Below are 16,899 nucleotides of genomic sequence, written 5' to 3' on the forward strand. Positions count from 1 at the left end.
CAACCTGTATATATATATATATATATATATGTACGGTGCACGTCATGAAGAAGTTAAAAAGAATCTGTCAGCAAGTTTTTGCTCTGGAATCTAATAGCAGCATAATATAGAGACAGAGACCCTGATTACAGTGATGTATCACCTAACGGGCTGCTAGGTTCATGCTTAATACAATCCCTGTTTTTTCTGATGTTGATGTAGCAGAACTATGTCTTCTGTTCTGTGTATAACCTGGCCCACATCCCTGGCAGGCAGATTCATGTGTACTCTGTGATTTGTTAGCAAGCAGATAATTATTGCTGGGGTTAAACAGATTAGCCTGACTTGCCTGCAGGACACATGTAGTCAGCCAGTGATAATCTCCTGCTGATAAAACACTGATTGCCTGTGATGAGGTCCTTGTGCACTATGTTATGCTGCTCTCAGATTAAATAGCAAAAATTTGCTGACAGATTCCCTTTTAAGCCAAACATGGTCTTAACGGGAATCTGTCACTAGAAACAACCCTCCCAAGCTGTCTATATGCGCATGTAGATTATAGGAAGCTGAATAAAATGATGCATGATATCAGCGAGCTGATATCCTATTCCAGAGATATCCATGTCTTTCTTATATGTAAATGAGCTGTTCAGCACTATGAGAATCTGCCTCCAAAACTTCTATGACATAAAGACAGCTTCAGAGGGTTGATCCTACTGACAGATTCCTTATAAGATACCTTAAGGCTGTGTGCCCACATAGCGATTTTTAAGCGTTTTTGCCGCGATTTTCGGCGCGAAAACGTTTAAAAATCGTGTACAGAACACCCCCTATGCATTCCTATGGCATTCCGCACATGCTGTGCTAATGCTGCATTTTTTTCCGCGGTGGAATCGCATCGCGGAAAAAATCGCAGCATGCTCATTCTTTTGTGCGGAATCGCAAAGAATTGCCGCGATTCCGCACCCATAGGAATGCATAAGAATCGCTTACTTCCCGCATGTGGCTATGCCCACCATGCGGGAAGTTAAGCGTCTCATGTGCGGTTGGTACCCACGGTGTGGAGGAGAGGAGACTGTCCTCCAGGCCCTGGGTACCATACCCCTGTAAAAAAAAGAATAAAAAATAAAAAATCGGGGTATATTTACCTTCCGACATCCCGCGCTGCATTCCCGGCCTAAGCGTTCCCAGTAATGCCTTGCGGCAAGGTCCTGTGATGACGTAGTCTCGCGTTACTCTAGCGGTCTCGCGAGATCGCTATAGCAACGTTAGACTACGTCGTCACAGGTCTCGCAAGGCATTACTGGGAACGCTGATGCCCGGGAATGCAGCGCGGGACGCCGGTAGGTAAATATACCCCGATTTTTTAGCATTTTAACATTCTATCTTTTACTATTGAAGTCGCATAGGCGGCCTCAATAGTAAAAAGCTGCTCACACTTGTCAAACACTATCGCTTGGAAAGTGCTTGAATATCGCACGCGAAAATCGCGGCAAAATCGCGATCATAATCGCGGTAAAATCGCAGTGAAATTGCGCGGAAAAAAACGTGCGATTTCTGGGAAGGAGTCCGGTTTTTAGTGAGCGTTTTAAAACGCTACGTGGGCACATAGCCTAAAGGGGTTTTCCACTACTAGGATGACCCCTTCTCATACCCCACTCTTGGCCCTGCCAAAATAAAAAAGCTTATACTCCACTCCCGTGCCGGCGCCGTTCTCGTGGTGTCTGCACTCAGTCTCCCCAGGGCTCTCGTGCGGTGTTGTGACACATGACCCCAATCAGCGCTGGCGTCACTGTCCCCGCCTTCGGACAAATTGAACATGAAGATGATGTCCGGGCTGCAGCTGATCTGACTTCCTCTTCATGTTCAATTCGACAGCAGGTGGGGACAGTGACGCCAGCGCTGATTGGGTTCAAGGGTCACGTGTCACAACAACCGCAAGGGCGCTCTGGGGAGAATGAGTGCCGAAACTGTGGGAACGGCGCCGGCATGGGAGGCGAGGACAGGCTTTTTCATTTTATCTAGGCTATGAGAAAAAGTTGTCCAAGTAATGGACAACTTCTATAAGCGGACACACATTAGATTTAACTTTTTTGTTAGATTTATTTTATTTTTATTTTTTTACTCCACCGGGGAGTATCAAATAAAGTAGAAATTTTATATACTGTGTGTATATATAATATATAATATAATAAATATATATATATATATATATATATATATATATTTATTTTTTTTCCTCCTTTTTCCCAGTTAACAATAGAAAATGTAAAAAATATTTGTATATTTGGTATCACTGCATCCAGAAAAGTCTGATCTAGCAAAACATGTTACGGTATAATTGGCCTAATCGGTTATTGCTGTAGAAAGGGAAAGCTCAAAACACCTGAATTGCGTTTTTTTTTTCAGTTGTTGCAAGAATGCGGTACATAAAAAGCAATCAAAACATTGTATCATTTGCAAAATGACATAAATTACAATGTCCACTTACCTTGCAAAAAAACAAGCCTTAGGCTAGTTTCACACTTGCTTTGTTTTGCAGCGCGTTTTTTCCGCAAAAAAACGCATGGAAAAAACGCATACAAACGCATACAAATGCTGCGTTTTTTTCAAGCATTTTAATGAGCATGCATGAAAAAAACGAGGCGTTTTTATGCGTTTGTATGCGTTTTTAGTGTGTTTTTACCGCGTTTGCGTTTTTTTCCAACATTAGTTGGCCCCTCACACTAACCCAAACCATGACATTACTAACCCTAACCCTAACCTTTAACCAAACCATACCCTAACCCTGACCCTAACCCTTAACCAAACCATACTAACCCTAAACCCTAACTAACCCTAAACTTTAACCAAACCATACTAACCCAAACCCTAACCCTAAACCCCCTTAACTAACCCTAACTCTAACCCAAACTCCTAATTTCCATTGTCTAACTAATGGTCAACAAAAAAACGCATGCGCAAAAAAAACGCATACATGAGCATGCCAATGCGCACATATGCGCACCCATAGACTTATAATGGGTGTCTTGCTGTAAAAAAACGCATTGCGCTCGCATACTTTTTTTGAGGCAAGTCGGACGCCCAAAAAATGCAATAGGATGCATTTTGTGCGCCCGAGCGCACACCACAAAAAAACGCATACAAATGCATGTGTATGCATACATAAGCGCATCCCATGCAAAATATAGGGAAATAAAACGCATGCGTTTTTTAGCGCTAAACTACAGCGCAAAAAAACGCAAGTGTGAAACCAGCCTTACACTGCTCCATTGATGGTAGTATGAAAACGTTACAGTACTCGGAAAACTAACAGAAACCAGTTTATTTTTTACTAAAACTCAGAATTTTTAAGCCAATAACATTGTAAAAACCTTTATATGGTCGGTATGCCTTTTTTAAAATGGGGGGGGGGGGGGAAACTAAAAAATGAAAATTGACTGCGTTCTTAAGGGGGTTAATATAGATTTGTGTGTGATCACCAAGTTCTTCTGATGAGAATTGCAGCATGTAAGAAGTTATGTTATGTGGTTATATCCTGATGGAGATGTATGTAAACTTCAAAACACATAGAAAATAAAACCGCAATTACACATCTGTGTATCATGGATCTTAAAATCAAATTGTACTGATCAGGAGCATGGACGATCCACTTTTTTTTGCTTTATTCACTATACCGGTCGGGTGACCTGTGGACCTGCGTCAGCTGTGATCTCATACATTGTATATTGTGTTAACACAACGTCATCAGGTTAGCACAACCATTTTGTAATTCTTACATTTTATATTGGAAAATATTAGCGCTTTTTTGCTCTCCAGCTCCTGGTATTATATATAGAACTTGGAGTCCATAACCAAAGTCAAGGAAAGGTGCGGATGGACACCTGTGTGTTTTAAAAATGTAATGTGCCTGATAACATGTGATGCAGAGAAAGATTGGAAGGCCATTATATCAAAAACAGCCAACGTTGGGCTCAAATTCATAACCAACTTTAGACTTAAAGGGGTGATCCAGGACTTTCATATTCATGACTTATCCTTAGGATAGGTCATCAATATTTGATCGGGGAAGGTGTGACACACCACATCCCTGACTATCATTGTGCCTGTGGAGGCCTGATGTGCCCAGGTACAGACATGCAAAGCACAGCACATCAACTGTATAGTGGCCATGGCTGGGTACTGCACATATGTAGTACCCAGAGGTGGCCACTATACAGTTGATGAAGCTGTGATGTGCAGCTCTGCAACTTAAGGCTATGTGCACACGTTGAGTATTTGCTTACAGAAATTTCAGCAAGGTTTCTGCATCTATTTGCAGGAAAAATGCTGCAAAAATGTGTGCTTTTGGTGCATTTTTCTATGTGTTTTTTGTATGCGTTTTTGCATGCATTTTTGTACAGCAATGAAGGGTTTTTTGAGCTAAATAAAGAGATTTAAAAAAAAAAAAGTTTTGTGATGTACATTCTTGGTTCCAAACCACCTTTTTTATGCTGATGAACTGTGGCATATGGGTAATGGAATTGGGGCTTGGTGTCAGCAGCTGTCATTGACACCTATCCCTAGGCTTAGTAATGAAAAAGTGTCAGCCCGACACCCTCATTACTAAGCCGATAAGTAAATGCAAACATACACAGACACACATGTTGTCACCAGCCTATGTAGGAGTGTTAACAGTTGCTGTTTGTCTGCAACCAAACAGCAACTGTTAATTTTAAAGCAAAAGAATGAAAAAAAATTGTGTGGGCTCCTGCGTAATTTTAATAACCAGCAGAGGGAAGTCTGAGGGCTGATGTTAATATTCTGGGAAGGAGCCAATAGCTATAAAGGTTCCTAGGCTATTAATATCAGCTCACAGCTGTTTCCTTAGCCTTTTCTGGTTAGTTTACAGGGGGACCCCAGAAAAAAATTGACATAGGGTTCCCCTCTAAAATCTAACCATCAAAGGCTAGGTAGACAACTGCTGGCTGAGATTAATAGCCTAGGAAGGGGCCTTGGATATTGGCCCCTCCCAGACTAAAAACATCAGTTCTCAGCCACCCCAGAAAAGGCGCACCTATAATATGAGCCATATCTGGCGCTTAACCTCGCTCTTCCCAATTGCCCTGTAGCGGTGGCAAGTGGGGTTCATATTTGTGGGGTTGATGTCACCCTTGTATTATCAGATGACATCAAGCCCACAGGTTAGTAATGGAGAGGCATCTATAAGACACCTATCCATTAGTGATCCATAGTGATATTGTATAAAAACACAGACACCCAGAAGTAAGTCCTTTGTTTGAAGTAATGACACTGACTCCATTAATGAATCTTAATTAAGCCATACTCACCAACCGCCTAATCCACCGAAGCCAACGTCTCCTGCAACAAAAATAAAATAATGAACCACAATATTCCTCACCTGTCTGCCGAGAAGATAATCCATAATGTCCCACGATGATCCTGATCACTTTGAAAGCAGTCACTGATGTTGATACACTGCGGGAGCGATTACCTTATGTCAGTTTAGCACGGAGCTCCTGTGAAAGAGTTCATCGGAGTTCATGAGCTGATCAGCTCCGGTGCTCTCACGGCATCACTGCGAGTGCCGAAAGTAAGAGCATTGCAGCTGATCAGCTGATGAACTCCGATGAATTCTCTCACGCCAGCTCCGTGATACACTGGGGGAGCGATTACCTACTGTCAGTGTATCACCAATGGCCGCGTAGAGCAGTCACATCTCTCGATGTGATTGTTCTACACAGGAGATCGCAGTGGGACACTCGGGATTACGTGGACTAAAAAAAGCATAGAAAACGCACTGTGTGCACACAGCCTTACACATCCGGCTGACTCTGGCACTGGGAACCACAGATTGGTGGGGGTGCTGAGTGCCGCACCCCGATTGATTAGGTTTTGAAGTATCAGGTATGTATCAGGTATGGAAGTATCAATAGGTCATCAAATTAAAAGTCCCGGAAAACCCTTTAAATATTGACAAGAATTGTCTCATCATAGTCCTGTGTACATATATATTGAATTTATTTGTTCCATTAGTTTGTATTGTGTGCAAAGGAAAATCCTGCTCCTTAGTTAATCATTTATAGAGAATATGGGTAAATGTCTTTTTGGAAAGTCCTGACAGTGAATTAAAGCAGTGTTTGTTCTGTACTAAGAATAGACAGCATTTTCTGGAAGTGAAAGTAGACACATGTACAATTTTTATTTCCATGATTATGTAACCAGGTCTCTAAGGCTAACCAGAAATATTCACCAGCAATTACAACCCAGACTGCCAGTTATTAACCTGTGCCACACCATGTGCATCTTTACACAAAATAGCTTTCAAGTTCCAATATATAGTGGAGAAAAATGACTAGATTACGTTTCCTGTTTTTATTGTTCTTTTCTGTTTAGAGAGAGATCCATTACAAAAACATGAACTAAAACCTCTACAAAGAGTCTCTAGTCACACTTCTCTATACCCTGTAGTGCTTTCTGGGAATGCCAACTCACGACATATTGATTCAAAGCATTCCCGAAAGGATTATGATTACTTCCTTCTCCCAATCTTAACATGTGAGTTTATGGGATAGGCAGGCGTTGATCGTACCGTTTCGTGCAGATTATGGTTGTCCTTACAATTTAATATTCTTCGTAAAGCAGCCTTTTTGGTTTGCTAGGAGTATCTGGTCCAATTTTTTTTTGCCCTTGTTTTGCTAAATCTCTACTAGAATTTGAGCTGGTATGGTGCATGATTAGGAATTGTAAGGGCTACATATGAGATCTACTTTATAGAATACAGAATAATAAAAATAATAAAAAGATGTCAGTGCTCCTTGCTCTTAAAGGGAACCTGTCATCTAATTTTTGCTAATTTACCAAATTGATAGCAGCTAAATTATTTATACCATACTGCCAGCAAGAAAAGAGATTCTAGCATTTATTGATTGATGTATTGATTTTATATATTTGTGTTAATAAAAATATTTTGTATTTTTTATATTTGCTAGAATCTCTTTTCTTGCTGGCGCTATACCAGTATATAATTTAGCTGCTATCAATTTGGTAAATTATTGACCTTGAAGTGTCTAGCACACTTTTACTTACCGTATTTTCTGTTGGGACATATGTTAATGAATCTAGTTTTTGCTGCCGGATTTTTGGGTAACCTGAATCAGAGCCTGGCTGCACTTCTGCAGCCGGGTATGTTTTATTTTCAAATGCTGATGTGATTTAAGAGAAAAAAATGCTTTGGAAAGCTGACCAGGGACTATGGGTTTGAATCATTAAGGCTGGTGTTTCATACAATCTTTAAAAGTGCACGCCACCTAATAAATTCAGTTCATCTCCCATAAGAATTTGCTCAATATTTGCTCAATTTGACAGGCACAGTCATGCCCAGTCCTGCACCAGCTCCACCCCATTTTGGCAGCACTTCTTCAAACACCATAAAAACACCAAAAGTCGCTAAATTTTATGATTTTCTTTTAAGCATTTTATGCTAAGAATTCCAGAGTAAAACATACATGGATGCACAGACATGGATTCAAGCTGTCTGTAATTTGGGCAGCATGAATCCAGTGATGGGGTCCCTTTAAATGGTTTGTCCACTTGCAAAAAAAATTACTTCTAGATAGGTTCATACTGGACTTATAAAGAACTGGGGAGAGGTGGGGTATTGGCTGAACTATTAAAATGGGCAGTCAGCCAGCCCCTTCACAAACTACGGATGACCATACCAAATCTGAAAATTCTTTCTTGTATCCAGCTCCGTGTCAGAAGTAGATCTGCCCCTTTTTAGTTTCAAGACTGAAAGCTGAAGATTGGCGCTCCTTTGATAAAGATGCGCTTTACTTTGCCTAAAAACGTGTGTATTTTTTCTAGTGTCAATGTTAATATACTCATCTACAGTTGTCTTCTAGGGTATCCAGTACCCTTCTGCTCCTCTTCTGAGTGACGTCACTGCACTTTAGAATGTTGGGCTCATTCTATGTGATATGCGTGAGCTGGAAGTCTTTACAATTTTAGTTTATGAAAGCTCGACCTGGCGCTCCATCGTCTTACATTGCAAAACCTGGAACTGGCTTTTACAAAGGGTATTATGACCCGGTGACGATACTGAAGAAGGTGGCAGTAGGTGAGTATATTTACCACTACACCACTTACACGTATACACGTTTAGGCAAAAAAAAAGTGTTTTTTTAAAGTATATTAGTAAGTTCTTTTATAAACCTATTATGAACACATCTAAAAGTATTTCTTGAAAATGGACAACCCTTTGTAGCTCTGTCGGTGAATATGTGAGCTGGTTGTAAAAAGCAAAAATGTCAACTCGATTTCTGTCCGCAGAGTGACATTAAGTTAGCCGTGTGTCCGCTGCAGTGCGCTCTGCCATAACTCTGTGATTACCGCTTTGCTTATCTCCCCTTTTTACCAACAAGCAGTTGGAGAGCAGAATACAAATGTGAAGATTTGTAGCCTTGTGTTTAAAGATATGTAACTGGTAGCGTTGCTAAGAAACACTGGAGACTAGACCCGACGTCCACATCTGTACTCAGCATTTAACCTTGGCATTTAGTTTTGTTATGAACAGCTCGTTTCTACTTTTTGTGAATACATGTTTCAGTGAAATGTGTTACGTCATTTATGGAGTAATTGCTGAAGAAAAATTCTACACGGAGCAGTTTTATTATGGAGTGACCGCCATGTGGACCACAAGTACCATAATTCCCTGTTCTGCTCTGTTCTGTTCATTCATCACATCCTATGCCATGCAGTGGAGACGAGCTCCCATGTAAAATGTCAGGTTGGCCTGGTCATTCCACCACATGCACTGATACCAGCAGCAGACTAATGTACAATTTCATGCTTCTGTTCATTTAATGTCTCTGGGCTTTTGTAAACTACCGGAAAGCCTTGCGTCATGAAGTTTTGGATGCTGTTTGGTGCAGTTTTCAATCGAATTTTTCAAGTCAAGTTTAAACACGAAATAATAAAATAGAATTTATATTCATCTTTCTTTTGTGTCCAATCCTGTGTTGAATTGGAAAAAAAATACATAGGGTATGTGCACACGTTGTGGATTTTGATGCGTTTCCGCAGCGTTTTTGGACGCGCGGAAATGCCTCAAATCCGCAGTGCGTTGTCCACATAATGTTAATGAATGGGAAATGAAAAAATGCTGTGCACATGCGGAAAATTCCACGTGGATCCGCAGCGGTTTATTTTCCGCAGCATGTAATTTTTTTTTTTTTGCGGATCCGTAGCTGCGGTTTTCATTGTGGCACGTAGAAAATTCTCTCTCTCTCTTCCACAGAGTAGAAACTTTCATAAACCAAATCCGCGCAGGAAAACCACAATGAATCCACATCAATTCCGCAGGAAAACCGCAACGTGTGCACATACCTATAAACTGCTCATATACAGGTGCATCTCTCAAAATTAGAATATCATCAAAAAGTTACCGTAATTTAATTCAGTTCTTCAATACAAAAAGTGAAACTCATATATTATATAGAGTCTTACAAACCGAGTGATCTATTTCAAGTGTTTATTTCTGTTAATGTTGATGATTATGGCTTACAGCCAATGGAAACCCTAAAATCAGTATCTCAGTAAATTAGAATACTTTATAACACCAGCTTGAAAAATGATTTTAAAATCTGAAATGTTGGCCCACTGAAATGTATGTTCAGTAAATGCACTCAATACTTCTTCGGGGCTCCTTTGGCATCAATTACTTCATCAATGTGGAGTGGCATGGAGGCGATCAGCCTGTGGCACTGCTGAGGTGTTATGGAAGCCCAGGTTGCTTTGATAGCAGCCTTCAGCTCCTCTGCATTGTTGGGTCTGGTGTCTCTCATCTCTCTTCTGACAATACCCCACAGATTCTCTATGGGGGTTAAAGTCAGGCGAGTTTTCTGGCCAATCAAGCACAGTGATACTATTGTTTTTAAACCAGGAATTGGTACTTTTGGCAGTGTGGACAGATGTCAAGTCCTGCTGGAGAATGAAATTTTCATCTCCCAAAAAGCTTGTCAGCAGGGGGAAGCTCTAGACCTTAAGCTGCTTGGATTGTCTTTCTCTCAACTTTTCCTCCAGAATCTGGGACCTTGATTTCCAAGGTCTAGTGTGAAGTATCCACAATCAGTGATGGTTTAGGGAGCCATGTCATCTGCTGGTGTAGGTCCACTGTGTTTTATCAAGACCAAAGTCAGCACAGCCGTCTACCAGGAAATTTTAGAGCACTTCATTCTTCACTCTGCCGACATGCTTATTGGAGATGGAAATTTCATTCTCCAGAAGGACTTGGCACCTGTCAACACTGCCAAAAGTACCAATTCCTGGTTTAAAAGCAACAGTATCACTGTGCTTGATTGTCCAGCAAATTCGCCTGACCTTAACCCTATAGAGAATCTATGGTGTATTGTCAAGAGGAAGGTGAGACACCAGATCCAACAATGTAGACGAGCTGAAGGCTTCCATAACACCTCAGCAGTGCCACAGGCTGATCGCATCCATGCCTCTCCACATTGATGCCAAAGGAGCCCCGAAGAAATATTGAGTGCATTTACTGAACATACACTTCAGTAGGCCAACATTTCAGACTTTAAAATTATTTTTCAAGCTGGTGTTATAAAATATTCTAATATACTGAGATAATGATTCTCCCTGCCTGACAGCGGAGGTTGGAGCCCTAGGACCTGCGCAATTGCCCCCCCCCACTCCACGACGGCTCACCCTGCTATCCCTATAGGGCCCTATAGTGGCAGGGGAGTGATAAAGATTTGAAACAGGTAGGTGTGAAAGAGAGAAAATGTATAAACTTATTCTTCTTCTTGGCTAAATTGTCTATTATTTGCAAATGAAAAGCTATTCTCTGATATCTTAATCACTGTGTTAGTCTAATTATCTCCTTAATATGTGAAGGGTATCTAATTGTCGTATTATAACTCATAGTGGAATAGCAAATGATTCCCTTTATTTGATAGTGAGACCCAAGAAGAAGTAATAGAGAGAATATATTATTACTATACCAAACTGTCAAGAAATCAGTTAACTATTGAGAAGATTATCAATATATCTCTGTATAGATTTATCTCAGCCAGAGCAAAAATAAGGCATCCAATCAAAATACGACAAACCCATGTATAGTTGTAAACATGAAAAAAACCACGTCTATACAAAACCCACAACAATGCAAACCAAACAGTGTATGTATATATATATATATATATATATATATATATATATAAAGAGCCGCATCCAATCATGCAGCTTACAATACAAAGGATTAACTACCTTTATAGTTCACAGCTTATACCGGCCATAGTAAACGCAAATAAAGCCCCTCATAAATAGGGTGGCACTCAATTAAGCGACTAATGTAGAAACAAATAGAATGTCCATATATAGAATGATTTGGGACAGTCACAATTAATTGCCAGTAACACTCCAGTATAAAACGCAGCTCATTCACAGCTTATACCGGCCATAATAAACACAAATAAAGCCACCTAGGTATAGGGTGGCACTCAATCAAGCGACTAATATAATAACAAATAGAATGCCCATATATAAAATGATTTAGGACAGTCACAGTTAACGGCCAGTAACTCTCCAGTATAAAACACAGCTCAACGTGTTTCCCCTCTTCCGAGGTTCATCAGGAGCAAGATGGATTGGAGTACTTAGCTTGCTTAGTATGAAGTACAAGATGTCATTTGATAGTTAGGTTCAGTCCCCCATTGGTATGATGCTTGAAGTCAGTGACCCATGAGCCCGCCCTTTATAGAGGTGGAGAGAGAACAGCTGACACAGTGTGCGTGCCAGCTGATTGCGTACCATGACAGGACATATCCGGATCCACTTCAGATGTCGTCACATGAAGCGCCAACAAATCTCAACTGCGCATGTCTGGACATGAGCCGCCACATAGCGGCGTCCTGCGATCAACCGGCGCATGCCCAGTGTGTCCATCCGCCCCTCCACTGATCAAGAATGATTCTGCACCGCATATAGCGTACATGCACTGCGCATGTCCAGGCTTGAATACACTGCATGAAAACGGACTCCACACATAGCCCATCCACACTGCGCATGTTCAGGCGTGACTAGACTTTGCAGGACCGGATATGGCTCTGTATACATCCCACACACAGCCCATACATACTGCGCATGTCCCGATATAATTGTACTGCGTAGGACCGGATACATTTCTGCATATAGCCTGTGCAAACAGCGCGCATCCCAATACCACTATGAGGCGCAAGATCGAATATAGTTCTATATGCAGACCGTGCATATTGCGCATATCAGACTCAAATAAGCCTTCAAGATCCATATTTATGGAGAAACTGTGTTCTAAGTAGCATCATGCAGAGTACATATCCACTGGGCAGGTACACATGTTAATCAAACCAATCAGAATGTGATTCTATAATGAGTCATATCCACGTGTGATCTAAATTTCGGCCACATTTATAGTACAATCCCGCACTATTGGTATCCACGTGTGATATAAATTTCGGCCACATTTATAGTACAATCCCGCACTATTGGTATAATCATAATAATACTTTAAGATTGCCTATATCACTGAACCGGAGTCAGATGGTACCATAAAGATAATTCTTGGACAGTCTATTTTAATATTAGACACACATATATGGTTATAATTTTAAATACCTTCAATATAAGGTATTCTCACCAAGTAATTGGGGAGACAAAAAAATACAGCGCTTTACTATGAAAGCAAAAACATGTAAAGCCCATTAGGGCCGATGAACATGAGGCGGCAAAAGATAACCTCAGGTCCACCAAAAAGGGGGATCATAGGGCACATAGGAAAACTAAGTGGGGGGGGAGAGGATAGTAGTTTATATCTGGCAGAAATACTATAGAAAACAATTAAATTGCATCTGTTTGTTCAAACCCTTTGGAGAGACCGTGTCCCTGATGTACATCTCTAATGTGTCTGGAGATTGAGGTGTCTCTGGCGTGGCGAATGTCACCCAGATGATCACCAATCCTTCTCCTTAGTTCCCTTTTGGTTTTGCCAACATAATTTAGTGGGCACGAACATTTAAAGAGATAAATGACTCCACTAGTTCTGCAGTTGGCAAAATGTCGACTCTGATAAAGTTTGCCCGTCGATGCACTAAAAAAATCTTTCCCCACCTCAGTGAATCCACAAAAAGAACAACCCCACATTTGAAGGTTCCCATTGCTCTCCTATCTAACCAAGTGTTCTTTTTGGGTGGTTGAGTGTATAAACTATGCACCAACTCGTCGCCAACAGATCTACCTCTCCTGTAGGTGATAGCAGGAGTGTCCGGTAGAAACTCACAATTTTCACTGTGGGCCTTCAGGATACCCCAATGCTTCTTGATTATATTGCGTACTTCCCATGAGCATCCATCATAATTTCCAATAATACGTATGTTTTTGTCAATTCTTTTCTCTTTGGGGTGCAAGAGACCACTTCTGGTACAAGCTTCCGCCTCCTGGAATGCATTCACCAGAACCCTCTCTGGGTACCCCCTGTCAAGAAACCTGTTTTTAAGTTCCTTAGCTTGCTTATAGAAGCCAGATGGTTTGGAGAAATTTCTCTTGACCCTGAGATATTGCCCCTTAGGGATGCCTTTACGTAGGCTAAGGGGGTGGTTGCTCCCCCAATCAAGTAAGTTATTAGTCGAGGATGGCTTCCTAAATATTGTAGTTTCCAAAACACCATCAACTCCTTTCTGAATATTTATTTCTAGGAAGTTGATGGATGTCAAACTGGCCGCAGAAGTGAACTTAAGGCCTATATCATTAACATTGAGTTCCTGTATAAATTTATTAAAGGAGGACATATCCCCCGACCAAAATATCAAAATATCATCAATGTAGCGCCCCCAGAAAATAATCTGGGGGCACCACCATGCTGTTCTGTCGTCACCAAAAATGACAGTGTCCTCCCACCAGCCCAGGAGCGAGTTGGCATACATGGGCGCACAAGGGCTGCCCATCGCAGTGCCCCTGAGCTGGTGGTAAAAAACACTGTCAAACAGAAAATAGTTGTGTGTCAACAAGAATTGTAGTAAGGAACAAATGAATTCGCTATGTGCATTGCAATGTACCCCTCTTGATTTCAGAAAAACTCTACTGCTTTTAATCCCATATCATGAGGGATGCTACTGTATAGTGCCTCGACATCAATTGAGGCCAAGAGTATATTGTCCTCTAGTGACATATCTTCGACCTTTGTTAAAAGATCCGAGGTATCTCTAATATATGATGGTAGTGCTGTCACAAATTGTCATAGCACCCTGTCTATATAAATGTCACAATTTTGAGAAATAGAATCATTGCACAAAACAATGGGGCGTCCCTTGAGAGGGGACAGCCCCTTGTGCATTTTTGGTAGGGCATAAAAAATGGGAACAGTAGGAGTTTTTTGAAACATAAATGCTTTCTCATTCTTTGAAATAATGCCCAATTCCAAAGCATTAAGGAGTAGCTGTTCAAGTTGACCACTGAAATCATCAGTAGGGTCTTTACGCAATTTACCATAGGTAGATTTATCATGTAATATTTTATTGCACATGCCCTTGTAAATGTCATGATTCAGAATCCCTATATTGCCCCCCTTGTCGGAAACCTTAAAAATTAATTCCTTATTCATTGAAAGATTATCCAAGGCCCTCCTTTCCAGAATCGATAGATTACTATATCTTTTCCGTCTTTTCTCCCCAAGGGCTTTTAATTCAGCTGTCACAAGTTTAGTAAAAATATCAATGCTATTATTATCCGACAAAGGGGGCATCTTAGTGCTTCTTGGCTTGAGATCCGTGAATGGTCCTAGTCCTTCCGGTCTCTGGCCCTCCTCATAAAGGTCCGCCAATAGCCTCACATCAGACAATTCATCTATATTTAATTCCAAGAGCCAAACATTGGGCTCGATCATGCACCTTAAAGAATCTTTTCCATTTAAGGTTCCTGCAGAACAATTTGATGTCTTTAATCCAAGAAAAATCATCAAACTTACTCGTGGGTACAAAGGAGAAGCCCTTTATTAGGACAGATTTCTCCCACTCAGTCAATGTATAGGGGGTCAGGTTTATAATCCTGTTGTCATCCACCTGTCTTTTCAATACCTGGGATTCCCGATATGTTCTCTCAGATGGTACGGGGTCCCGAAATTTCTTTTGTCCAAAAAATGTTGTCCAACAGAAGAAACAGTAGAAGAGGAAGAACCAGAGGGTGCATTGTTTGATGCATAGAAATTGGCACCCCCCCTTCCATGTCGTTTTTTGTTTGATTTCCCCCATCTTTCTCATGGCAGCCTACTGTCTCTGTTATAATTTCTACTGGGTTCACCCCTATCGCTATCTGATATATCTGAGGATGATATATCCGTACTTTCGGCCGATCTAATAGTTATATCCTCTGATAAATTTGTGTATACCCTATTATTTTTGAAATACCAGCTAATTGTTTCTGCTTCCTTTCTTTGATATCTGCCTGATAGCGTTCAATGTTGGTCTGTAAAATGGACTCTCTTCTATTGAAATCAGGATTGGTTTTGTATTTTGAAATATTATCAGTTCAGTCAATCTCTTACAGTTTTTTCAAAAGTCAATTTCTCTTCAATTAATAGAATTTGCATAAATCTAATAGAGCTCTCCACGAGTTCTTTTCGCCACGATTGGATAAGTTCAGGGGTTCTACTCCTTCGTGCTGGTAGAATATTGATTCTTAGTCCTTTAGGTATTATTCTATTTTTGATATAATTCTCAAAAGATTGGACCTCCCACCAAGATTTAATATTATCTCTGTAGCAACCAGTTAACTCGTGGAAGAGCTCGCCTAGATCTAATGATTTGGTGGAACCACTATTGCCAGTGTGTTCAGAAAAAATGTCTGTAGCATCCAGTGCCCATGTCTCCCTATTAATGGTACCTGTAAGGAAGCCCAACCTCCGCTGTCAGGCAGGGAGAATCAGCCAGTACAGGGATAGGCATCTCCCAGTTGTGATCATTCTTTTTTGGTATGATGCATTGTTTTAAATAATTTTTAGTTATTAAGTAATTGTGTTCTTTAAATAAAGTTTGTATTTTCAGCAGAGTTGCAAGAGAAACTGTGAACCTCTTTTGAATTTGTCCATTCTGGAGAGAGAAAATATATTTAGCATCTATCCTTTTTCTTTTTTTTTTTTGTTGCCACACTTGTGCACTGTTTAGTGAAGTCTCAGCAAGGCAATTACATGTAACACAAACCCAAAACAACTATTACACCAAGTTATTTGCAATTCGCTTCTACACTGTTATGCCACCATCACTCGTGATCAAACCTTATACAGAGGCAGTGTCATATGAATGTGTACTTACTAAATGATGCATTGTGCCACATGGTAATTGGATGGAATGAATATCATTGTAACCAAGAAGTCATGCATTGTGCAGGTGCACTCTCCCTTTTATTCTTGAGCAGTGGGTGCAAGTATAGTTTTATGCGCACGGCTAATGTTACTGGAATAAGCAGCATATTTTCCCCTTTTCATCACCGAACAGACGATATTTCAGCATCTTGTGGTATGAGTCACTTTGGGAGTATAGCTGTAGCTGAGTAACATCAGACATACAAAGGACGCTCTATCCTGTTTGGACCAAATGTATTTTGGGAGAATCCGTAGCACTATAGAACAATATCTTCAAAGGATACTCATTCTCAAGCTAGTTTTAAATGATGTTTAGGAACACCTTTGTGCGCAATAAATGTGACCTGCAACCAACTGAATGAACAAGTGTAGAGCAAACATGGTTACATTTATATACAGACTAGAAATAGGCCCTATGCTATTGCATCGGGAGTGCGGTGAAATGAACATCTGCCGTTGGGCGGCTCAGCCAATGGGTGGTGCCGCGCGGCTTTGGCGGGGGATTTGAATGACCC

At 40.8% G+C, this 16,899-nt stretch overlaps 1 protein-coding gene across 5 annotated transcripts in view; it reads left to right on the forward strand.

The window, feature by feature from the left end:
* Window positions 1-16,899, forward strand: part of ELMO1 (engulfment and cell motility 1) — a 569,414-nt gene that overhangs the window by 109,625 nt on the left and 442,890 nt on the right. The window lies entirely within an intron of this gene.

The sequence above is a fragment of the Dendrobates tinctorius genome, unplaced genomic scaffold, assembly GCF_039654945.1.
Source record: "Dendrobates tinctorius isolate UK_male_01 unplaced genomic scaffold, ASM3965494v1 ptg000162l, whole genome shotgun sequence".
In the NCBI taxonomy this organism is placed as follows: domain Eukaryota; kingdom Metazoa; phylum Chordata; class Amphibia; order Anura; family Dendrobatidae; genus Dendrobates; species Dendrobates tinctorius.